The 25231-nt window shown below is 37.8% G+C and overlaps 1 pseudogene; it reads right to left on the minus strand.

Annotated features, from left to right (window-relative positions):
- Positions 1–219: 219 nt before the first annotated feature.
- Positions 220–25231, minus strand: part of LOC122033947 — a 47415-nt pseudogene continuing 22403 nt past the window's right edge.

The following is a 25231-nucleotide window of genomic DNA, read 5'->3' on the forward strand; positions in this document are numbered from 1 at the left end:
AGGAATAATTAAGAGTAGTGTTCTCTATATCATCTCACTATCGATTCAACCAATCGATTGATATAGATAAGAACCTTCTACTCAAGGACGCTATTATACTTTTTTATTTGGTATCAATACAAGTAAGTATAATAACCATAAAGAAATGTCTTTATAAATATATAGGAATATGATACATCGAGTCCATACAACAATCATCATATGATTGGCTCTACGGCTCTAACTAACATGAGGTGATGTCGGTTTGCAGGAGGCAGTGACGGTGCTCCTCGACGGCGTCAGCATGGAGAAGGCCAGAGTAAGGGAGATAGAGGAGCCGCGGCGTGTGTGCAAGGGTGGGCAACAGTGGCGGCGTAAGCGACGTCCGTGTGCGTAGATGTGGTGGTCACCTCCCCCACCGAAGACCCACTGTGTGAGGCGGCGGAGAAGACACGAATTAGGCAGCCCCCGTTGCAACAGTACCTCCCCCATCCTTAAAGCCCTAAATAGTAAAAAGATAAAATTACCCTTCCTTCCCATCTTAATTTCTCCTGGGTCATTCACCTATATCCGTATCACTTGTCATATCAACAAATATATCAAGTTAGCATATAAACTTTGAACAAACTAGCACTAATAACATCGTATTTGAGAACCACAAGAATGTTGAAATGAAATAAATCAAGATGTTGAGAGAGGTTCAACACAATACATACACTTTTCCATCTATCTAGATTCAAACAGGCAGTAATCTTGGTATTGATACTGGGCAAAAGACCTAGCTCGTAGATGATCCTTCCTCCATGTAGTTTTATAGCATCAGCCATTTTATAGACATCATATGTGCCAATTGCAATCTTTAAAATTAAAAACAAAATCTCAAATCCATTGTAAATGCAATTTAGTTAAAGAATAACAAATATACAAAAGAGAAAAATAAAGTAACATACATCACCTAAAAAAATGTTTTGTTGCTAGGCACCTATGCATAGGAATTCCGTTGTTCATATTCCTTAATACCACAGTTGTAGGTTAGTTCCAGCACATCATTCTTGTCTTCAGGGCCATATCCTATAATTGCTATGGTGTACTGAAAAAGAACTTGTAGATGGGTAACAATATGCCTAAGTTTGCAATCTTGAATTTGTTTTAAGGAAAATAACACCGGCATAGTTACTAGAAGTGGTTAAGCTTTCTGCATAGAGCAATTTCAATAAAAAGTTGCAAGATATTATACATGATCTCTAACAAGGCTGCTCTCAACACATGGACAGGTAAGCTAAATTGTAGACTAGCCCATACAACATAATACTGCAAATTCAAAAAGGAAAACTAATGGCCAAAGCTCACACTCGTGATCCCGTAAACATGAAAAAAGAAAGGAACCAAGTAGTTCTGAGGCCTTGGTTGGCATCCACCAATCTTAGGATGGACATTTACTTAAATTTGCGCTAAACTAGAGAAATCCAAGAAAACCAAAGAAAATACAACTAGGAGAATATTGTCAGATAATTTTCAATAGATATATAGGAGTAATATGATTACTTTATACTCAGGATTATCTTGTTTGTGAAGAAGCTCCATTCCAATGCTTGAAGAAAACCAACAAATTAATGGACAAAAAAATGAATGTACAGCATCCACAAAGGAACACAGAAAAAGTAAAATGAAGTAGAAATGACCACAAAATTTAATAGAGAAAAAAAAACCTTCTCATAGAACTCTATTGAACGTTCAAGATCTCCAACACGAAGCATTACTTGGCACAAGGGCTCTGGAGTTGGGCCCCTTTCAATTAGCTCAAATTTATAACCATAAGAATCTTCAATAAAGGCAATGAGACTTTTGCCACCTTTTACAGGACCAGATTCCCTGGTGACTTTTCCTCCTTTGGCTTTTAGAAGATCCACTATCTTAGCCACCTATCACCAGAAGAGAAGTAATATTCCTTAAAGAAACATGTATGATGAGAAATGATAAAATTCATAAAGAAAATAATGCAGGACATTAAAAACAAGGGAACTTGCTGAAATTTCTACCGCCTAGATCCAGGACATTCAAAAAAGAACTTGCTGAAATTTCTACCGCCTAGATCCAGGACATTCAAAAAAGAACTTGCTGAAATTTCTACTACCTAGATCACAGTACATCCACTATCTTAGCTACCTCCTTTGTTGATTAGCATTGGCATTCTTAATGAACTTGATAAAATTTCTACTGCTTGCAAAATTTGTTGACAAGGAGAAATGATAGGACACATTCTGTGCTGCCACCCACCTATTTCAAAAAAGAGTGATACACTACGGGCTGAGATGACCTCCGGATTCACTTCTCTCCGAGAGGAGATTCTTCGAGTACTACATGCACCCGAGCGACCTCTATCACCTCCTCCAGCTAACAATCCTCCTAGTTGATCATATTTTGGACATGCATGGTATCTATTGCACTTATACTTACTCCTTGTGTAGATAACTCTCTTTTGATTTGTTTGATCTTGTGCTTACTAGAATAGAATTTACCTTTATTATTCTATTTTTTTAAACTATGTTATTAACTCAGTTTGTCTTTAAAAAATTCTAGGAAAAATATTTTTTTAAATTCCAATTTTAATTAGTTTTGAAAAATTTGGATTTAGCCTAGGAATTTTCCCCCTATAAATCATGTACCCCTATTTCAATCAGAGCATCTCACAAGCACACTAGGTCTGACTTGCTTGTGTTTGAAAACTCATAGAATAGTGTGAGATGCATAGGATTACTGCCTGGACTTAAGAATGCTTATGTTTATGCATTGACATAAGTGTAGGCAATAAATATCAAATTTACATTAATTAAGCTAAGTTATCCTGTCTTAGTCAAATCTAACTGGATCACTGACTTAACTTGACTAACCAAGTGAGAGCTATTGTCTTTTTTTGGCAAATAGCTAGTAGCTAATGGATAGACATTTAGATAAGGAAATTTAGTTTTAATTACTCATGTTTGGACTTTAGGAAAAGAAAACTAAATTTTTCTTTAGCAAAATTGTCTTTACTCTCTTTGGTTTCAAGTAGAAATAGACTTAGCTAAAGTTACATAAATTGATACTATTTAAGCTAAGTATTTTTCTTTTCAAAGTTAAGCTAAGTATTTTTCTTTTCAAAGTTAGCTAAGTTACTTTTCAAAGTCAAAAAATTTCCCTTAGCTACTTTTCAAACTTAGTTTTTGAGCATAACATTTTTTTAAGAAATTTTTTTCTAAAGCTAAGTTTGAATTTAAGCTCCCTACTTAACCTTTGATAAAGTTTTTTTAGTTAAAAAGTCTACAAGAAAATTTCTTCTAAAAACTAAGTTTTTCTAAGACTAAATTTTTAAATCTATGTTTAAAAATTTAAAAGCTAAGTTTTATCAAAACCTTCTAAAAAGCTAAAATAGTTATCAGCTATGTACTTTTTAAGCTATATTCTTAAACTAAGGTCTATGCTCAACTTCTCAACTTGTCTATTGTACCTTATTTTTGCTGATTTTTTTTATATATGGCAAAGAGGAAGAGTATATGAAAATTTTAAAAAGAAGAGCTTTAATTAAATGGGAGTTTTTCACTTAAAGCTTTTAGCTTTTATTAAGGGGGAGCTTTGCATTTAAATTCATTTATGCACGCAGTTATGCATGTATTGTTATTTTCAGTTATGCTTGCATTTATGCCTATATTGTTATTTTCAGTTATGCTTGCATTTGTTCTTGAAAATTCTTTATAGCATTATTTTTACTTAACTTTGAATTTTTATTGCTATAATCAAAAAGGGGAAGATTGTTGGTGTGGGAAGCATCCAACGATCGAACCCTAGTTTTAATAATGGCAAAGGATTCAAAGTTAAGGTTATTTGTTATCTAATATGGTTGAATGAGTTTGCAAGAAAAGTCCTAAGGTATCTTAGGCAAAAATCCTAGCTACGGTTAGGCAGGTGGAAAATCCTAGGGGGTGGTAACCGTAGGCGAAAAGACTTGGCAAGTCGAGGTCTTCGGGCAAAAGTCCTAGAGTCGGGGACTCTAGGTGAGAAGTCCTGGTGTCGCGAACCAGGTGAAAGTCTGGGTGGGTCATGGAGCGGATGTCCAGCGGAAAAACCTGAAGACTCGGGCGCTGAGCAAAAGTCCAGTCGGTCTGGAGGACCGGACTGGCGACAAGTATACTCTTCTGAGTGGAGTAGGCGAGGACACGTTTCCCGCTGAGAGAACAGTAGGTGTCGGTTCGACCTAGGATTTCCGGTCGAAAATCCGAAGTCAGAACCAGACAATCCGATGACTGTCAAACATCTTTTTATATTCATTATTATGTGCTAACTTTGTGTTGAAGGATATTTTTGGAACTAACATATCTTGCAGGGACAATGAAGCAAGCTTTGCCTTGGATGAACAGTACCTGAGACGACCTCCATGGAGCTTGGAGGCGCCTTGGGTGCAAAGGCTGAAGAGTGCACGCAGCAAAGCTGGAGGCACCCTCAAGGAGTGCTGAGGCACCTCGGACAACATTTGAGGCGCCCTCAAGGGAGATGGAGGCGCCTTTAGGAGGATAAGCTACAAAGGAGTCAAAGCTCATCCTCGCTGCAAATTTGCCGGTGATGGAGGCTCCCTCAAGGGTCTTGAAGGCACCCTCAACAGCCTTTATCAGGAGGTCTCGACTAGCAGCTGAAGATATCAAGTTCTAAGCGATCGTACAACTATTTACTACTAACGAGACGCTCTAGCTGAGCCATAACACGACCTCGACGACCCCAGAGCTGCGAATGTCAAATTCTTGTTGTCGGTATAATTTTTTAGTGCATTTAAATTGTAATACCTGATTGTACTATTTCTTGAAATTATAGTTTTTACCCAAAGTAAACGCTCAACGAGCGTGAGCCTTAGAGTAGGAGTCGCCCTATGCTCCGAACTAAGTAAATCTTGGCGTCTTCTCTGTGTGTGTTTTATTTAAGTTTCCGCTGCATTTACTTGATCATTTCGAATACGAAAAGTGAAAGCTACGAGCGCTATTCCCCCCCCCCCCCCCCCTCTAGTGCATCTCGATCCAACACATTCCCAATTTTCTTTGTAGATTACTGAAGTCAGATTCTAGTAGTGGTTTAGTAAAGATATCAGCCAGATTTGATTTTGACTCAATATAGTTGAGTTCAATATCTCCTTTGGTGATGTGATATCTAATAAAGTGATGTTTAATTTTAATATGTTTGGTTCTTAAATGATGCACTAGATTTTTAGTTAAGTTAATTGAGCTAATGTTATCAATATGGATTTTTATATTTTTATATTCTAGGTTAAAGTCTTTTAATGTGTGCATCATCCATAACAGTTATATTACACACTCACCTATTGCTATGTACTCGGCTTCAGTAGTAGATAAAGCAACACAGAGTTATTTTCTACTAAACCAGCTGACAAGTGATGGTCCTAGTAATTGAAATCCACCACTTGCACTTTTATGATCTAGTTTACAAGTAGCATAATCTGAGTCAGATTAACCTATTAGTTCAAAATTAGGTGTCCTAGGGTACCAAATTCCTACATTTGGTGTGCCTTTCAGATATCTAAAACTTCTTTTTACATTAGTTAAGTGGGATTCCTTATCACACATTTGGTATCTAGCACATATACTAACTACAAATAAAATATCAGGTCAACTTACAGTTAAGTATAAAAGGCTGCCTATGACACTCCTATAATATTTTAGATCTACTGATTTTCCATTTGGATCATTATCTAAGTTTGTGTTAGTTGCCATTGGAGTTTTTATTTCTTTGGTATTTCCATTCCAAATTTTTTTATGTAATTTTTTGATATATTTTTGTTGGTAAATATAATTTTCTTCATTAGTTTGTTTAATTTGTAATCCTAAGGACTAGGCCAGTTTACCTACTAGGCTTATTTCAAATTCTTGTTCCATTAAAGTTATGAATTCTTGCAAAAATTCTGAGTTGGTTAAACTAAAAATTATGTCATCTTCATATACTTAAGCTATGAAGATGTCATGTTTGAGTGATTTTACAAATAGAGTTGGATCAATTTAACCTTGGGTGAACCCTTTGGAAATTAGATAGGAGGTTAACCTTCTATATAGGCCCTAGGTGCTTGTTTAAGACCATACAAGACTTTCTTTAGTTTAAAGATATGATCAGGATGATCTAGGCTTTCAAACCGAGGTGGTTGACCAACATAGACCTCTTCCTTTATTAGCCCATTTAAAAAGGTAGATTTAACATCCATTTGATAAACCTTAAATCCTTTATGGGCTACATAGCTCAATAGTATTATAATATACTCATGTCTGGCCACTGGAGCATATGTTTCATCATAATCAAGTCTCTCTACTTGACTAAACCCTTTAGCTACTAGTCTAGCCTTGCTTCTAACAATTTTTTCATTTTCACTTAATTTGTTTATGAATACCCATTTTAATTCTATTACTTTTTTTATTATCAGGTAATGGTACTAAATCTCAAACTTCATTTCTATTAAACTGTGCTAGTTCTTCCTGCATGGCTATCATTCAGTCTAGGTCAAGTAGGGATTCTTCTACTATTTTGGATTTGATTTTAGAAATTAGAGATATTTGACTTAGGTTTCTAAATGAGGATCTAGTTTGAACCCTTTGTTCAGGATCACCTATTATGTGATCAATTGAGTGATCTGAACTTACTCTTATTGTTCTAGACTCTGTTTGTGTTTGTTCATTTTCTTATGATTGATTTTGTTCATCTTCATATTCATTTATTGGATTTTTATTTGCTCCCCCTAGATTAGTGTTAGCTCTAATGAAATCAATTGGTTGATATTGAGTTGAGTCAGATTCTTTGGTAGTTTTATTGAATTTTACATTGGTTGTTTCCTCAATTCTTAGAATTGTTTTTATTGTAAATTTTATATTCTCTATTGTTTAGGGAATAACCCATAAAGATTTGGTAGGATCATTATGCTAGGGGGGTGAATAGCGGACGTGACTTTCACGTTCGTTTAAAAATAATCAGCAGGAGTAAAGCCAACATAAATAAAGATACAATAAACAATCGCAAATACCAAGATTTACTTGGTTCGGAGCCTGTTGTGACTCCTACTCTAAGGCCTGCACGTGAGAGTGCTTTTGTTGGGTAATCACTATCAGTTCAAAATAATACAAGTAAAGATTTACAAATTTTTTAAGAACTGAAATAAAATATACTGATGATCTACAGATTTGAAGAATTAAGCCTTCGATCATCGGAGAAGCATTTGGGCATCCTAGAAGCATTTTCTGAGCAGCACCCAAGAGAGAAAGATGATTAGTTTTGATGTGGTCAACCAAGTTCAGTTAGGTCCTATTGTATTTAATCCTTGTGTCTAAGTGTGCAGAAGCTTAGGAACACAAGAAGTCGAGTGGAAGACATAGCTAATGAGAAGGATGACACGAGAGAGAGCCGACGGGCTCGATGCATCCGAGGGACGAGGTGCTGCAGAAGAGTACACCAATGGACTAGAAGGACGTGCACGATGTTCAAGGGATGAACAGCTTAGGAGGAAGCCTGCTCAAGGAGAAGGCCGGAAGATAGGTCTGAGTGAGCCCAATTCCAGATGGACGGAATCACCCAGGCGATTGGAGCAGTGGAAGAGCCAAAGGAGGAGCTGCAGAGCTACTGGAGTCTCCCTCAATGTGGTTGAAGGCACCTCCATGCCTTTCTGTGGGAAAGTGCCTTCAACCCTATTGAAGACACCTTCAACCACCCATGAAAGCCATCTTCAACCCTTTGAAGGCGCCTTAGACTTAACAAAATTCAACCATTGGCGAAGATAAGACCTTATCTTCTCTTGCCTCGCTGGAGATGCCTTCCACCTTGTTGGAGGCACCTTCTAGCTTTGGATAAGATTTTCTAGGGGCTATAAAAAGACCTCTAGACCTAGGAAATGGACAACAACTCAAGTATTCATTTTCTAATAACTTTCTGAGCTTTCAATGAGTGTAAGAGGTTTCTCTACATCACCGAAGGAGATCTTTTTGTGCTTTATTTTGCCTTGGATTAACAACCACTTATGTTGTAATCAAGTAACTTTTTGTGCCTCTTTATTTTATTAGTTGTTAAACTACTTTAAGTTAATTGTTCTACTAATCTTGTTTGAAAGATCAAGAAAGGTCCATTTGTAATTTACAGGCAATTCATGTAACGCCCGCCCTTCCCCTACTGATAGCAAGGGTGGTGCTACGCGAACATACATACATGCATATGAAATCATTGCAGTAGAAAAATTCTTTTTATTAAAACTTAAAACTTATTCATATGAACATGCTAGCATTCATGTATATAAAAATTTATTTACTATCTATTACTTGAAAATATGATACATGCTTGTCTAACTAAAGCATAAAGCGTACTAAACTAAGAGAACACTAAACATGTATACTGCTCTCTAGAGTTCATGATCACTAACAATTCTCTAAATAAACAAGTACTTAGCATTTCGAGGTATCATGGAAGCAAGAGTAAGTATAGTTCACCTTAAGTATAAAACATCCAACAAGTTCAAGCTAATATCATCAAAAGTAGCAAGAAGAAAATAGTTCACAAGCAAAAACTTAAAACATATATAAGTCCTGAAACACAAAACAGATCGCTTCCACCATGCCACTGCCACACACATCCTTTGCCCCTCCTGCTGTTCTCTTTAGTTTAACCATGCTTTACCCTTTTCTACAGTACAAGGAAAAATAAAACTATAAGCACATAGACTTAGTAAGATCCTTTCCTACTCACAAAAACATACATCGTGAAGTTGATATAAAGTAATGACATGTTCATCTAATCAAACAAGCATAAGCATAAGGTAGTAGCATGTTCATTTAGGCATCATAGACATATCACACAAGAGTATTTTCATGAAGCATAATAATCATGTAGCATGAGACAAGCATATGCAAGATGTTTTTTTGAAAACATATATCCTAATCATATAGCATGAAACAAGCATATGCAAGATGTACTTTTGAAAACATATATCATATAGGTACTTAAACATAAATCTCAACATGAGGGCTTGACATTGTACCACATACATGAATTGCGCGCATCCTAAATAAATCCAAGGTAGCTAATCTCGAACCTACTTGGAACTAGGCCCGTTTCCTTGACCATCGACCTAGAGGCAACTTAGGAGCCCATCCCATGGACCATTCTTAAGGTCCGGTACAAGCCAATACAAAAGTAAAATAGTATATCATGTTCTTGTCATATCATGAAACATAGCATGTTCTTGTCATATCATGAAGCATATCATGTTCTTGTCATATCATGAAGCATATCATGTTCTTGTCATATACTGAAGCATATCATGTTCTTGTCATATACTGAAGCATATCATGTTCTTGTCATATCATGAAGCATATCATGTTTTTGTCATATCATGAAGCATATCATGTTCTTGTCATATAATGAAGCATATCATGGTGACATAACGTTCACATATCACATAGCATAACATAGAGAGTCATTATCATGCATAGTTAGGGTTTTAAACTTTCCATAAATCTTAATTCATAGCTTGGCTGAAACTTGCATGGACATGATCTTAAATTTTAAGCAACTTTAACCAAGGAAAGCATCATACTAGCATCACATCATACATAGCATAACATGGGAGAAAACATAAGCAAGTTTAGTTGGAATTAAACTTCCCTAAGTCCCTTCCTTTCTTCTTGGCCGAAACTTACAAGGTATGGCCTTAGGTTTTAAGCACTATTAAAACAAGGTAAGTATCATACTAGCATCACATGGTACTCATCCTAACATGGGAGACCTTTAGCAACATAAAACGACTTCTCACCCTATTTTTCCTTGGTTGGCCGAAACTTACAAGAGGTGTCATCCTAGGTGTTAAGCAACATAAAGCATGGAAACTTTACACTAACATCATATAATGGATTACACACCATGAGGAATCATAAGCAAGCATAGTTAGGTTTTAAAACTTTCTCAAGTCCTTTTTATTCCTTCTTGGCCGAACACCTAAGAGCATGGTTCTAGGTTTTTTTTTTAGCAACTTTAAAACATGAAAACCTTAACTAACATAATATAGTGGATCACATACCATAAGAAATCATAAGAAATCATAAGCAAGCATAGTTTTGGTTTTAAAACTTTCTCAAACCCATTTTATTCCTTCTTGGCCGAACCCTAAGAGCATGGTTCTAGGTTTTTAGCAACTTTAAAACATGAAAACCTTAACTAACATAATATAGTAGATCACATACCATAAGGAATCATAAACAAGCATAGTTTAGGTTTTAAAACTTCCTTAAATCCATTTTATTCCTTCTTGGCCGAAACCTAAGAGCATGGTTCTAGGTTTTTAGCAACTTTAAAACATGAAAACCTTAACCAACATAATATAGTGGATCACATACCATAAGGAATCATAACCAAGCATAGTTTAGGTTTTAAAACTTTCTTAAATCTATTTTATTCCTTCTTGGCTGAAACCTAAGAGCATGGTTCTAGGTTTTTAGCAACTTTAAAACATGAAAACCTTAACCAACATAATATAGTGGATCACATACCATAGGGAATCATAAACAAGCATAGTTTAGGTTTTAAAACTTTCTTAAATCTATTTTATTCCTTCTTGGCCGAAACCTAAGAGCATGGTTCTAGATTTTTAGCAACTTTAAAACATGAAAACCTTAACCAACATAATATAGTGGATCACATACCATAAGGAATCATAAACAAGCATAGTTTAGGTTTTAAAACTTTCTTAAATCTATTTTATTCCTTCTTGGCTGAAACCCTAAGAGCATGGTTCTAGGTTCTTAACAACTTTAAAACATGAAAACCTTAACCAACATAATATAGTGGATCACATACCATAAGGAATCATAAACAAGCATAGTTTAGGTTTTAAAACTTTCTTAAATCTATTTTATTCCTTCTTGGCTGAAACCCTAAGAGCATGGTTCTACATTTTTTTTTTGAAATTTTAGAACATAAAAACCTCGAAAGTTACTTGTACTGCAGGTGAGGGAGATACTTACATCCTCTTGCTTGGTTTACTAAGAGAATACCCTTGGTGAAGAAGAAGAAGAAGACCCTTTTCGCTTCTAGAATTCCCTTTTCCTTATTCTTTTTTTCTTGCAAGAAGAAGTGTGTTTTAAGGACCTCCCTTTGTGAAGTTTTCTCAGGGAGAAAACCCTTAACTTGAATTCGGCAATGGGAGAAGGAGGAGCTTGGATTTTCGGTGATGGAAGGAGAAGGAGGAAGAAGGAAAAGAATAGTTTTTCTTTCCTTTTCTTCTATTTATTCTTCATGAAAGGGAGAAGGGAAAACACCTTTTCATTCTTCCCTTTATTTATTCTAAATGAAGGGAGAAGGGAAAATGAACTCTTCATGCTAAATGAAGAGGAGAAAGAAAAGATAAACTTTTCTTCTAAAAGGTGTCCCTTCACCATCCCTACCATTAACTACAATTTCCCTTTCCTTCCTACCAATACTTTCTCTTGGCCTATTGGTTATCTCATACTACTTAAAACTTGCCACTTGTTAAGAGGTTCAAGGTTCAAGCCTTGACCACTCTTCTTTTTTTTTTCTTTCTCTTTTCTTTTTGGTTCTATTTTCTCTTATTCTTAAAAGAAATTCATATGAAATTGTTGGCCGTTACAATTCACCCCTCACCTCTTGCCGGCGGCACGAGTCTTAACAAGTGGTATCAAAGCGAGGACGCTTTAGAAAGACTAATCGCTGACTGAAGCAAAATCAATGGCCGAACCAAGCCTCATCCCACCAAAGTTCAAGGGGGAGTTCACACATTGGAAACACCCAATAGAGGTATTCTTAAAAACTGACTTTGAATTTTTTTTTAATAATTAAGTATGATTTTGCAGTTACAAAAGATCAACAAGGCATGGAGAAAGAAGAGTACCTCTAGATGAAAAAGGAGCAAAGCGATTTCATAGCCAACAGCAGAGTAGAATATCATCTTTTAAGTGTATTACTGCCTCAAGAAGTAAATCATATCGGAAGCTACACATCGATAAAAGACCTTTGGGAGAAGTTCCTGGAACTCCACGAAAGAACATTCAAAGTGAAACTTGCACGACGAGACATTCTTCGGAACAAACTGACAAACATCCGTCTAGAAAAAGGTAAAAAGGTAGTCAAACTGCACACGAAGATCAAGGAGCTGATCACCAGACTGGGCAACCTCGATGAAACGGTAACCAATCAGGACTTGGTACGTTATGCACTAAACACCTTTCCTAGAATCTCTGAATGGACTTCGATCGTAGACACATACTATATCTTGAAGGACCAGGAGGTAAGTACCTTAGAGGAATTATTTTCAACTTTAAAATTACATGAGACTCGATGTGTAGGTACAACTATAGAGTCCAGTCAAAATCTGGCACTAAGAACCACCAAGAAGGACGAACCCTAGTCAGACTCAGATCTGGAAGGAGACCAAGAAGCGTACATGGTAGGAAAATTTTTTAAAAAATAAGTCTAATAAATTTAAAGAATTATAGAATAGAAAAAATCAAAGAAATAAAAGGGAGGTTTGAAGCTACCAGTGTCAAAAAGAAGGACAAATAAAGGAGGACTGCCCAAAGCTCAAAAAGGAAAAAGGCAAAGGCCCCAAGCAAAACAAGCACAAGAACTCAAGGCCACTTAGGATGAAAGCTCGTCATCTGAGTCTGAAATAAAAGCATATGCTGGACTAGCATCAATGGCTAGTCACAAAGAACAAAGCTCCTCAGAAGTCAACATCGATGAAGGGGGAGCGACATCAGACGAATGCACTGAAGTAGGGGGAGAATCAAGCTTCAGATCTAACACTGTAAGTGAGGTATGCTTCTTAACTCCTGATCAAGTTTATTTTGGCATTAAATCTATGACTAAATTAATGTGCAAATTAAAAACCAAAAAGGAAAATTTGAAAAAGGAAAATTTAAAAATAAAAAGAAATTTAGTTAAATCTTGCTTAATAAAGGAGCTTGATAAATTAAAAATACAAATTTAAAGGAACAAATATAAAAATTAAAAATTAAAAATTCTGCATGCTCAAATTATAGAAATTATCATGGACTCAATTGGTATTTTAGATACCATAAGGGTCAAATTAGAAAGTTATCATCAAAATATGTTCCTAAAAGATACTTAATCAATCTAGTAGAAGTAACATATATTGGATTTCGAAATTATGCTTAGAATAAATTAAACTTTTTTAAAAGTTACAATTTACAGAAAGAAAATGAAATATTTAATTTTATTAAAAGGCTTTGTCTAAAAATTGTTGTTATTCCAATATCCAAGAAGGCTTAGTACCTCGCCACAACTTGAAAGCTAATTATTGAAATTAATATTTAATAGACTAACTATTTTTTGGCTAATCTAAAAATATTTGTTAATTACTCAAAAAGGTAGTTTTTAAAATTAAAGTTTTTTTGGAATTTATTTTCTGCCTAAGTTAACTCCTTTGTGTAAAATTTTATATCTCCTTTATATATGTCTATTCAACTCCTATTAAAATTTTCAGAAGTTTTCAAAATTCATTTTCCCTTAGACTTTGTTTTGGAGTGACTTTCAAGTTATTTAAAAGTATCATATTTTTTAATGTGATCAAAGGGGGGAGAAATAAGTACAAGTTAGGGGGGAGTAAGAATTTTTGCTAATTTAAATTATGAATTTTATTGCATAATTCATTATAATATTTTATTCTAATTGCAACTTCTTTACATAAGTTATATTATTTTTTTTCTTCTTCACATAAGTTATATTATTTTTAACCCTAACTTGAACTTGGGTTGATGCACATCAAAAAGGGGAGATTATTAGATCCTCGGGGTAGTTTTGATGTGGTCAACAAGTTCAGTTAGGTCCTGTTGTGTTTGATCCTTGTGTCTAAGTGTACTGGAACTTAGGAACACAAAAAGTCAAGTGGAAGACGTAGTTAGCGAGAAGGACGGCACGGGAGAGAGCCGACGATCTCGGTGCATCCGAGGGACGAGGTGCTGCAGAAGAGTACATCGGTGGACAAGAAAGACGTGCACGATGTTCGACGGATGAGAAGCTAGGGAGGAAATCTGCTCTAGGAGAAGGCCGGAAGATGGGTCCAAGTGAGCCCAATTCCAGATGGTGGAATCACCTAGGCGATTGGAGCAGCGGAAGAGCCAAAGGGGGAGCTGCGGAGCTACTAGAGGCGCCCTCAATGTGGCTGAAGGCGCCTTCATGCCTTTCTGTGGGAAGGTGCCTTTAAACCTATTGAAGGTGCCTTCAACCACCGATGGAAGGTGCCTTCAACCCTTTGAAGGCCCCTTAGACTGGGCAAAATGCAACCGTTAGCAAAGATAAGACCTTATCTTCACTTGCCTCACTGGAGGCGCCTTCCACCTTGTTAGAGGCACCTTCCAGCCTCGGATAAGCTTTTTCAGGGGCTATAAAAAGACCCCTGGACCTAGGAAATAGACAACAACTCAAGTATTCATTTTTTAGTAACTTTTTGAACATTCAATGAGTGTAAGAGGCTTCTCCTCCTTCACCAAAGGAGACTTTTTGTGCTTTATTTTACCTTGGATTAATAACCACCTAGGCTGTAATCAAGTAACTTTCTGTGCCTCTTTATTTTATTAGTTATTACACTACTTTAAGTTAATTGTTCTACTAATCTTGTTTGAAAGATCGAGAAAGGTCCATTTATAATTTACAAGTAATTCACCCTTCTCCTCTTGTCGATCGCGTGGGTCCTAACAGATTAGAATGTTGTATTTGAGGTGTCGCTCGAATGCTTCTTTAATAGGCTGTTGTTGCTACTTGGATCCCTTTCGAGCGCTTGGATCATGGCGTAGGCTTGTCCAATCATCGTGATCCAACTTGGCGACAAGATAAAGTTTGGCATTCCGGGTGCCTGGACCAGCTTCGGGCGCCCGAACTGCGAGGGCACCGAGCTCGAACAACAAGGGTGCCTATCCCTCGCCCAAGCTACTACTCGCCAAGGTATCCCAAGCACCCAAACTAGCTCTACGCACTTGGATCTCCTCCGGGCGCTCGGACCAACTTTTCCAACCACTTCATTTTCTGCAAAATAAAGTTAGTCCCAACAATAAACAATATATATAATATCAATTTGATAGCCTCTGTAAAATATGGTACTCAAATAATATTAAATAATAAAGGTTATTGGACAAATGACCTTAACAGAATTTTTAGAAATTTTCTGGGATTTAATCGGAGCTCGTAGGACGTATTTAGAGGGGATGCACTTATGGGCTCGAGAAAAAGCCTGTTTGGAATACCCGAAGGTGGAAATTGATTGAGGAATGAATCTAGGGTTTAATTCATGAATTCCTAAGCTATAAAATTATTCGTGTGCCCTAGCTCCCAAACCCGCCGATCTCCCTTCCTCGAGCCCTCTCTCTTGCGTGATTTCCTCACCAAATTACCTTATGATCTCAGCGCGAGATCACGCCGCCGAGCCCTCCTTCCCTCTCCCTCTTGCTTATCCCCGCAACCGTAGTCGACGGTTCTCTCCCGACCTTGCTTTGCCGCCGACCACCGAGGCCCGATGCCACGCCAACTGCTGCTGACGCCGATCCCTTCATCCCCTAGCCTCTTCTCCTCACGCGAGCACCAAAGCCGCGACACTTTCTCCCTCACACGAGCACCCTTGGATGTCATCGGCCTCACCTTCTCACGCTAGCATCAGAAATGCCGCCCCATCGTAGATTGCAACGAGCCAACAGCCAACGCGACGCCTCTCCATCACTGGCTGTCGTGCCCTAATACCGAGTCCCTTAGCGATTTTCTCCTTCGTTTGTCGCTAGGTTTCGTGGAGGTGGATTCCGGTTGGAGAGGAAGTTGTGGACACCAAGCTTTAGTAAGTGCAGCTTGTTGACCTGAGGTATGCAAAGTATCATTCCTGCCATTATCCTTCTACATTGTGTAGTTTCAATTATGGGATCTGTGAAGTGATGATTAGGTTGTTAGGAGTCTAATTGCTTGTTGGTGATGCCAATTTATGGATTTAGTTGTGATTGGATCTTCTGTCGTGATGCTCTAGCCTTCTTTTGTGGTGTTCTTGTTTTCTTTTGGCACTAGATTTTTCTGGGACAGAGTCGGTAGGCAAAAGTTTGTTGATATTGATTTTGTTTCTGAATGATGGTTTGATCCTATTTTATTTCTGCTAGATCTGGAGGTTGTGGATGAATTAGGTGTGTATTGATCTTAGAAGATGACCATGATTAAATTGATTAACTCATGAGTGGGATTGAAGTGAAGAAATGGTGGATTGGGTTAGACCTAATTGGATTAATAAATTAGGTTAATTATTTCGATTAGGATTTTCCTAAATAGGTTGGGGATTTTATTTAGCTATTTTCTATATATGTAATTAGCTAAATACATATTGTGATCACAGGACTTGGGTTCGGGACGAGCATCTCGACGTGAGACTACTTGAAGCGATCTACGTATAAAGGTGGGTACTTCTTGCTTTGTTTCTTTTAGTACTTTCACCTTGGTGCATGAACTATTTTGGATAAAAAAATTATTTTTAGCTTGACTCCACTCGTAATTTTTCCTATGCTTGATACTTCCACTCAAAACCTTTGAGATATTCATTTTTATATTCATACAGTCTCTTATTGCTATCAATGATATTTAGCAGATACTATATACCAACCTTGTATGTTTTGTTTGTTGTTTACTTATGTACCGTATTTAGCATGCTGGCTTCATGTAGCATACCTTATACCTGATTTTAGCTTATGTTTATATGATGATCACTGCATTGTACGTATCATGTCATTGCATGCATGCTGGCAACCACTTCTTCCTTATGGGGGAGTGAGCCGTCGGGTCGCGCCGCACACTCGGCCACTCATGGGTAGTGGTAGCTGGAGTTGTGAGCAGCAGGGATCCCCTTTGCTTGGTAGCTAGATAGCTACTTAGCACCTGTCTATCTGGTCACTCGAGAGTGGCGACGACTTTTGGGTGGTACAGTTGTCATCGATCCGGCCTCTCGACCATACAGGGGTCATGGTGCAGAGAGGTGGACGGGGTGACCATCCGTGCATACGTTGTTATTATATCTGCTGTTAGTATTGTTTATTTATGCTGCTGTTATGAGCTTATGCTTGGTAGCTAGTTTATACTACTGTTGTTTCTTATGATGATATGCTTTCTTATGTTTGAGATATACACTCGTTGTGGGTGTTTAGACTTTGGTTTATTTATTGAAAATGTTTATATACCTTGCATATTACCTCTGTAGTCATGAGCGGTACCGTAGCATATTAGTACTACTTCTGACCTTCTATTGCTAGTCTAGGATATGGTTTCAGGTATGAGCATATATCTACGATTTTATTTTAGTATCTGTTATCCCCTTTGTGAGACTGTATACTGTTGGCTTATTCTCTATTTATATGTTATGTTCATGCACTATCTTTCCCTTTACCCGCTGAGTTCCAATACTCACCACCCTCAAAATGATTTTTCTTTCGCCAGGTAGCAGGTAGATGAGTCATGGATGCTTGGAGAGATGTCGGCTACCAGTCCTGGGTCCTACGTTATATCGATTTTATTTACGCTTTACTTGTATTTTTAGTATACAGCGATTTTGGTATTGTATGAATTAGTTCGTGTTTGGAGTTTGATTCGTGGTGTTTTGCTTCCGTGCCCTTGTGGTTGTGTAAGCCTAATCGGCTAGTAAACTTTGATTGTGGATTGAGGGTTTTTCTCTTCGTTTTTCCGCTGCGCTTATTTCTAACCGTGTGGGTTGTGATTTAACTGTGTGGTTGTGTTTATTTCATTTTTGTCCAGCCGGGTAGGCTGAGTATATTAAACTGTGTGGTTATGTTGTTTCTATTTTATGTATGTTCCAACCGTGTGGGCTGATGGTTATATAGATGTTATATGTGTATTTATTGCTTCAGATTGTTACCCGTACAGGGGAGATGCTGTCGGATTTTTGTCTGGCAAGGACTCCTCCGGGGCATGACAGCCTCTGACGGTCTGATTCTGACTTTAAATTTCATAAAAACTTTATATCAGACCGACGCCTACTGTTCCCTCTTCAGGGAACGCATCCTCACCTACTCCTCTCAGGAGAAATTACCTTTTGCCAGATCTATCCTCCAGACCGTCTGGACTTTTGCTTAACGTTCGAGACTTCAAGACTTCATGTTGAATGTCTGCTTCACGACCAGTCCAAACTTCCACCTAGTTCATGACCCCCAGGATTTTCACGTAAGGTCCTCAACTCTAGGATTTTGCCTAAAGTCCTCGACCCACCAAGACTTCATCCAGTTCCCCGAACTAGGACTTTGTTGTCTAATTATAGCTAGGACTTTCCATAATCTTGGGTTACTACCCCCTAGGACCTAGGGTTACCTCCCCCTAGGATTTCCCACCAGCCTAGAATCCACTAGGATATTTACCTAAGAATACTTAGGACTTTCCTATAAGCTCATTCACACTTGTTAGATAACAAGTAACCTTAACTTTGAACCCTTTGACATTATCAAAACACAGGTTCAATCATTTGATGCTCCATGTACCAACAGATTCTATTTTATACTTTTGAGGTAAAATTTCCTAAATATTCTCTTATGTTTAATATGCAAACAGGACATCCAAACACCTTAAAGTTTTTATGCTAGGTAATTTATCATAATAAAGTTCAAATGGATTTTCATTTAGTTTTTTGTTAATTGTTGTTCTATTTTGTACGTAGTAAGTTGTACTAACAGCTTCTTCCTAGAAATATTTTGGTAGTTGATATTCATTAAACATTATCCTAGTGGCTTCTTGGAGAGTTCTATTTTTCCTTTTGACTACTTCATTTTGTTGAGGTGTGTTAAGACAAGAAAATCCTTGATGATATCTATTTTCCAAGCATAATTTAGTAAACCTATGGTTTTTAAATTCCCCACCATTATCACTCCTAATTCTTTTGATTTTTAAGTCTTTTCATTTTTAATTTATTTACACAAATTACTAAATATTTCATAAGTTTCATCCTTATTTTTTTTAGAATTTTATCCAAGTAAATATTAAGTAATTATCAATTATTACTAAATAATATAAATTTCCATTTATAGATTTTATTTCATGTGAGTCAAATAAATTTAAGTGTAATAATTCAAGCATTGAATTGGTTTGGATTTGATTAGTTGGTTTGTGAGTTAATTTGATTTGTTTCCCTTGTTAACATGCATTACAAATTGTTGAGTCTAAGTTAGGTAGTTTTGGTAGTCCTCTAACTAAGTCATTTAGTTTGGTGAGATTTCTAAAGTTGGTGTAGGACAGTCTTCTATGTGATAGCCAGATTTCCTTCTTTTGTGTCAAGTGACACTTAAGTGAGGAGCTTGCTAGGTTAATTGTGTAAATATTTTTATCCCTAAATCCTTTTAATTTTATTGTGGGATATGTTATATGTTTAAGTAAGCATTCAGTGGATGTAAATCTAACCTTATACTCTGAATCACATAATTGACTAACACTAAGTAAATTAAATTTGAAGTTTTCAATCAGTAGTACTTTATAAATAATGAAATTAGATTTTAGTTCAATATTACCTATTCCAATTACCTTTAGCTTGCCGTTGTTTCCAAAAACAACTGTTCTTAATCTTTTGAAGGTCAATTTTGTGAACATAATTTGATCTCCGGTCATGTGTCGGGAGCAACTGCTGTCCATAATCTATTTAGATTCTTACAAAGGATAGGAGAAAAGGCTAAGTAGTTGGTTGATCTATTTTGCTTTTAAGTTTAAGTTTAATTTAAAGAAAAAAATTTAAGTTTAATTAAAGTTTGATTTTTTAAGTTAAGTCTAATTAAATTTTAAATTTGAGTTTTAATTTTTAAGTTAGGTTTAAGTAAGTTCTTAAGTTTATTTTTTTAATTTGAGTTTTAATTTAATTTAAATTTAGATTAGTTTAATTTAATTTTATGTTAATTTAATTTAATTTAGTTTAATTTAATTTAATTTAATTTTAGTTTAGTTTATGAAATTTTATGTTAATTTAATTTAATTTATTTAATTTTAATTTAATTTAGTTTAATATAATTTAATTTAGATTAATATAATTTAATTAAGTTTAGTTTAATTTAATTTAATTTAATCTAATTTTAATTTTAATTTAATTTATTTGAATTTAATTTAATTTAATTTAAGTAATTTTTATTTTATTTATTTTATTTTATTTTATTTTATTTATTTTATTTTAATTTATTTTAATTTATTTTAATTTAGTTTAGTTTAATTTAATTTTAATTTAAGTCATTTTTGTAAGTGCAGCGGGGCCGGCAAGAGAGGAGGGGTGAATTACCTGCAAATGAAAACTACTCTCCTCGTGCTTTCAACTTTAAAAATAGCAACAATAATAAAAATAAAATAAACAGAAAATAAGAGACTTAGGAAATTAATTTGGTTACAACCTAGGTGGTTATTAATCCAAGGTTGTTGAACAGCTCTACCAAAAATCTCCTTCATTGTAGGCGGAGAAGCCTTTTTATACACTAAGGAAGCTCAGATGTTGCTAGGAATTGAATACCGAGTTGATTGAATAATTCCTAGGTTCATGGGCCATTAAATAGCTCCTGGGAACTCTATCTCGAGTCTTAAGGGCGCCTCTAAAGGGGTTAAGGGCGCCTCCAGTCAAGGCATTGGATAAAACTTTATCCAGATTCGAAACGATCATGTTGACCCGGTTGAAGGCACCTCCAAGGGCATTGAGGGCGCCTCCAAAGTTGTTGAGGGCGCCCTCAATGCCATTGAGGGCGCCTTCATCAGCTTGATGTTGGAGGTGCCTCCAACGATTGTTGAGGGCACCTCCAGCTATCTTTCCAGGCTTCTTTCTTTTTCTTTTGAGCTTCTGAAGTTATGATTAGTTGGGTGATTGCAGCCAATCGAAATAGGGCTCATCCGAACCCAATTTCCGTCCTTCTTCTCAAGCAGACATTCATCTCGGCTTCTCATCCCTCGAACGTCGTGCACGTTCTTCTCGTCCACCGGAGTACACTTCCGCAGCTTTTTCGTCCTTCGGACACACCGAGCCCGTCGGCTCCCTTCCTGTGTCGTCCTTCTCGCTAGCCGCGTCTTCCGCTCGACTTCTTGCGCTCCTAAGCTCCTACACAATTAAACACAGGGATCAAAACCAAACAGGACCTAACCTAACTTGGTTGATCACATCAAAATAATCACGGGATCCAACAATCTCCCCCTTTTTGATGTGCATCAACCCAAGTTCAAGTTAGGAAAAAAAACAGACAAGAACTAACATTTTTAGAAAAAAGATTGTAAAATACCGAAAAATGACGAATAATAATAAGGAAATTTTCTGGAATTTTTGGAAAATTTTTGGAAAATTTTTGGGAATTTTTCGGAGCTCGTATGGACGAGTTAACGGGGATAAAAACGGGGCCCGGGAAAGCCTGTTTAGACTACCCTGTTTTAATGAGGAAAAGTTTTATTTTCTTTTTACTTTTCCTTTCTGTTTTCTTTTCTTTCTCTCGCCGTTTCCTTCTCTTCGCCCGCGCCTGCTCTCGCGAGCCCTACCCGGCGCCGCGGCGGTTCCCATTTTTCTTTTGTCTCACGATTTAAAGCCGAGCCGATCTTCTTCATTTTTCTTCCCTTTCCTCACCGAGCTCTTCTCCCGATCGCGCCATTTCTCCTCCTCCTACTTGAGCCGTCCCTCTCTGCCCTAGCATCTCCGCCGACGCCGAGCAGTGCCGACCTTCCCTCCTCTGCCTCCCGATCCCTCTCCTTCTCCCGACGCCGAGCAGCGCCGAGCTTAGCCTCCCCGCAGTCCCCAGCACCGACCACCGCAGTGCCGCGGCCCTTTCCCTCTTTGGAGCTGTGCGCCGACGCCGACCTCACCTTAACCTCCTTCCCGAGCCGCCCCGTGCCCTAGATCTTCCGTCGACGCCTTCTTTTCGGTGACACCCGAGCACTGGCGCCGACCTTGTGCCCTAGCGTTGCTGTCGTGCCACTGCCGGTCCACTGCCAGCACCCATGCACTGGTACTATCGCCGGATTCTTGATCGCCTCTGACCAGTAGAGAGGAAGGCCGAGCCCTAACGCCGGTCAATTTCCCCTCTACCCTAGCGTTGGCAACCAAGCCCTGCTTCCTCAGTTCTTCTTATTGTTATCGCCAGTGTAGCCCTAGCCAGTATTCAACACCCGCTGGAACCAGTCGTCGAAGAAGGAACTGCTGATTCGAGGGTAAGCCAACCTCAATCACCTTTCTCTTTTGATTTGCCATCATGCCCTAGTTCCTGGTGCTTGCTATTCTGATGCTTGGAAAGTTTCTTTGTGTTGCTGCCACAGAAGCCACAGGGTTCCCGGTAGCAACTTCATTGTGACTTAGGCAACAAATTTCCAGCATCAATAGGGGGCTGTGAGAATTGAGGTAAGGTGAAGTGTAATTGTTTCTTTTGTTGTAGTGTGTACTGATTTGAAGGAAAGGTGTATAAATTTGTTTTGGTATTAGGTTTGTATTTGGAAGAGTTCAAGTTGATTTAGGTTTAGACCTAAATCAAATAGTATAGTGAAACGAATTAGGGTTTTGGTAAATAAGGAATTTCTTTAGCTATGTGATAAATATGTAGCTAAATTAAATGTGGCTATTACAGGACTTTGATTTGAGACGGTATCTCGACGAGTATCTCGATTATCGGATTGGACATTTTCGATTGGAGGCGGGTACTTTGACTTATGTCTTTTGATATGCATAATAATGTGTTTAACATATAGCAATGATTGTGTTTTCCATTTGTTTCGGTTGGTCACTACATGATCTGATACATGTTTGCTTGTTTACTTATTATGCACTGCATGTTATTATTTACCTGATCATATAGGCTTTAGAGGTAGTGACACAACCATATTATACGTTATGTTCAGGACCTAGGGTTTATTTGATTCCCTATCTGATCGGTGTACCTTCCATTTGATACATTGTCCTGTGGTACACACTTTGTATTTATTTATATGGTTATTGTTATGCTGTTCATGATATTGTCATGTTTAGTGTCATGCATCATCTTGCATGATTGCATGCTGTGCGATTGTCTGCTCCATTATTGTTGAGCACATCGCCAGTTACATGTATCTGTACACACCACACTCATGGGTTAGTGGTATATCAGACAGGTGATCTGTTTGTTTGCTTTAGAACCGGTGACATGACTCTTTCGTGAGCCATGCAGTTCCCGCCTGTTGGCTCCATTTCCGGTTTATGTGTAGAGTGTGTAGCAAACAGATTGGAAAAAAAAAGCTACGTGTAAGAGCACATAAAAACTAAAAAACATGACGCGCAATGCCCATACCCTGACATGGTGTACAAACCAACCACAGGTTTATAGCCATGTATGATTTAGGTTAGGAGTATGTGTGTACATAGCAGCCCGTCCACTCGGTCACTCATCAGGGGCAGTGATGTCAGAGTGCACGGTTGTCACAGCTCTACCCACTCGGACTCACCATTGTGTGTGAGATGGCTGACTGGCATCAGGGGTGACCATGTCATTGGCATCATATGCATGATGCATTTATTGCTTGTGTTTGTTGCATTTACTTGCTACATTTATATGGATGCATATGTTTGACATGCATATAGGATTATGATACCCTCGGTCGGACGACCCTGTTACCCTTATACCTTGGTTCGGGTTAGTACAGCTTTTCTCGTGCATTCCTCAGTTGCATTTACCTTTCTTGTGTCAGGAGATTGTACGCATGATTAGTGCTAGTTGTTATGTTCTTTATTATGCATATCAGTTGTACCTGCTGAGTGTTGGACTCACACCCTCCTCCGTTGCTATTTCAGGTTGATGCTGTCAGGAGAGAGTTCCAGTTGCTAGTCCCCTGCAGCCACGAGGCTGTTTATTTATCTTTTGGCTTTATGTACTATACTATGTTTTGAACTTGTTATATTTTGAATACTTTGGATCCTGTATGGATTGAACTTGTCGATGGATTTTTATTCGATATGTTTTACTGCATACCTGCCTAGACGGCAGAAGAGGTAAGTGGATCTTATCGTCGGATTTGTGCTTTATGGGTGTAGTGGAGTAGGGTTGTTTTCGACTCATCGTATTTCTGTTCTGTTTGTTTACTACTAAACTGCGTGGTTGTGTCAGCCAGAGGCTGAAAATTGATATAAACTGCGTGGATGGTGTGCTTGTTTGCTTATTAATATTGTTATTATTCCAGCCGCATGTGGCTGAGGTATATGGGGATGTAGTAAAGTTTCAGATTGTCCGCCGTACAGGGGAGATGCTACCGAAATTTCTTCGAACAGGGACTCCTCCGAGGCGTGACAAAGATTGCAATAATAGAGTTTGCAATGTTAAGTAAAAAATATATTAAATCCCCCTAAGCTTATACATATCTCTCCCTCTTTGATCACATAAAAAAGAATAGGTACAAATGGTCAAGTTTGAAAAACATTTTTCAAGTTAATTGAACATTATTTTTTTAAAAAAAATTCTAAGTTTAATAAAGTATTTTTGAGGAATTTTTTAAGTTTTTGCAAACAAAAATTATTTTTGAGAATCATAACAAAAATGTCAAGCAAGAGAATTTTTAAGTAAAAGAAAATTCTATGTAACGAGCCGGCCCCTTGGGTGGCCCAACTGGCGGCCCATTTGGCAACGTCTTATGTCGTCGACCGACGACCCTCGGTCGTGCCGTTACTCACTAGGACTTCCCACCCTTGGTCAGTGAATTTTTACCTTCCCCAGGATTCGAACTCTAGACCTCTAGGCTAAGTGACCTCCAGGCGCTCACTTGGCTACCAGGATTCATAAACTCTAGTACTTAACCTGGAGGTCTAGAGTTCTAATCCTAGGAAAGGCAAAAATCCACTAGCTAGGGGTGAGAAGACCTAGTCAGTAACGACACGGTCGAGGGTCGTCGGTCGACGAAATAAGGGGTCGCCAGTTGGGCCGCCAGTTGAGCTGCCCAAGGGACCGCCAAGGGGCCGCCAAATGGGTCGCCAATTGGGCCGCCCAAGGGGCCGAGGGGCTGGGTCATTACAATAAAAGATTTATGAATCATGCTAGCCAAGTGAGCGGCGCTCGTGGTAGCCAAGTGAGCGGCGCTCACTTGGCTACCAGGATTCATAAACTCTAGTACTTAGCCTGAAGGTCTAGAGTTCGAATCTTGGGGAAGGCAAAAATCCACTGGCCAGGGGTGGGAAGACCTAGTGAATAACGGCACGGCCGATGGTCGTCGTTCGACGACATAAGGGGTCACCAGTTGG

The sequence above is a fragment of the Zingiber officinale genome, chromosome 11B (assembly GCF_018446385.1).
Source record: "Zingiber officinale cultivar Zhangliang chromosome 11B, Zo_v1.1, whole genome shotgun sequence".
Lineage (NCBI taxonomy): Eukaryota > Viridiplantae > Streptophyta > Magnoliopsida > Zingiberales > Zingiberaceae > Zingiber > Zingiber officinale.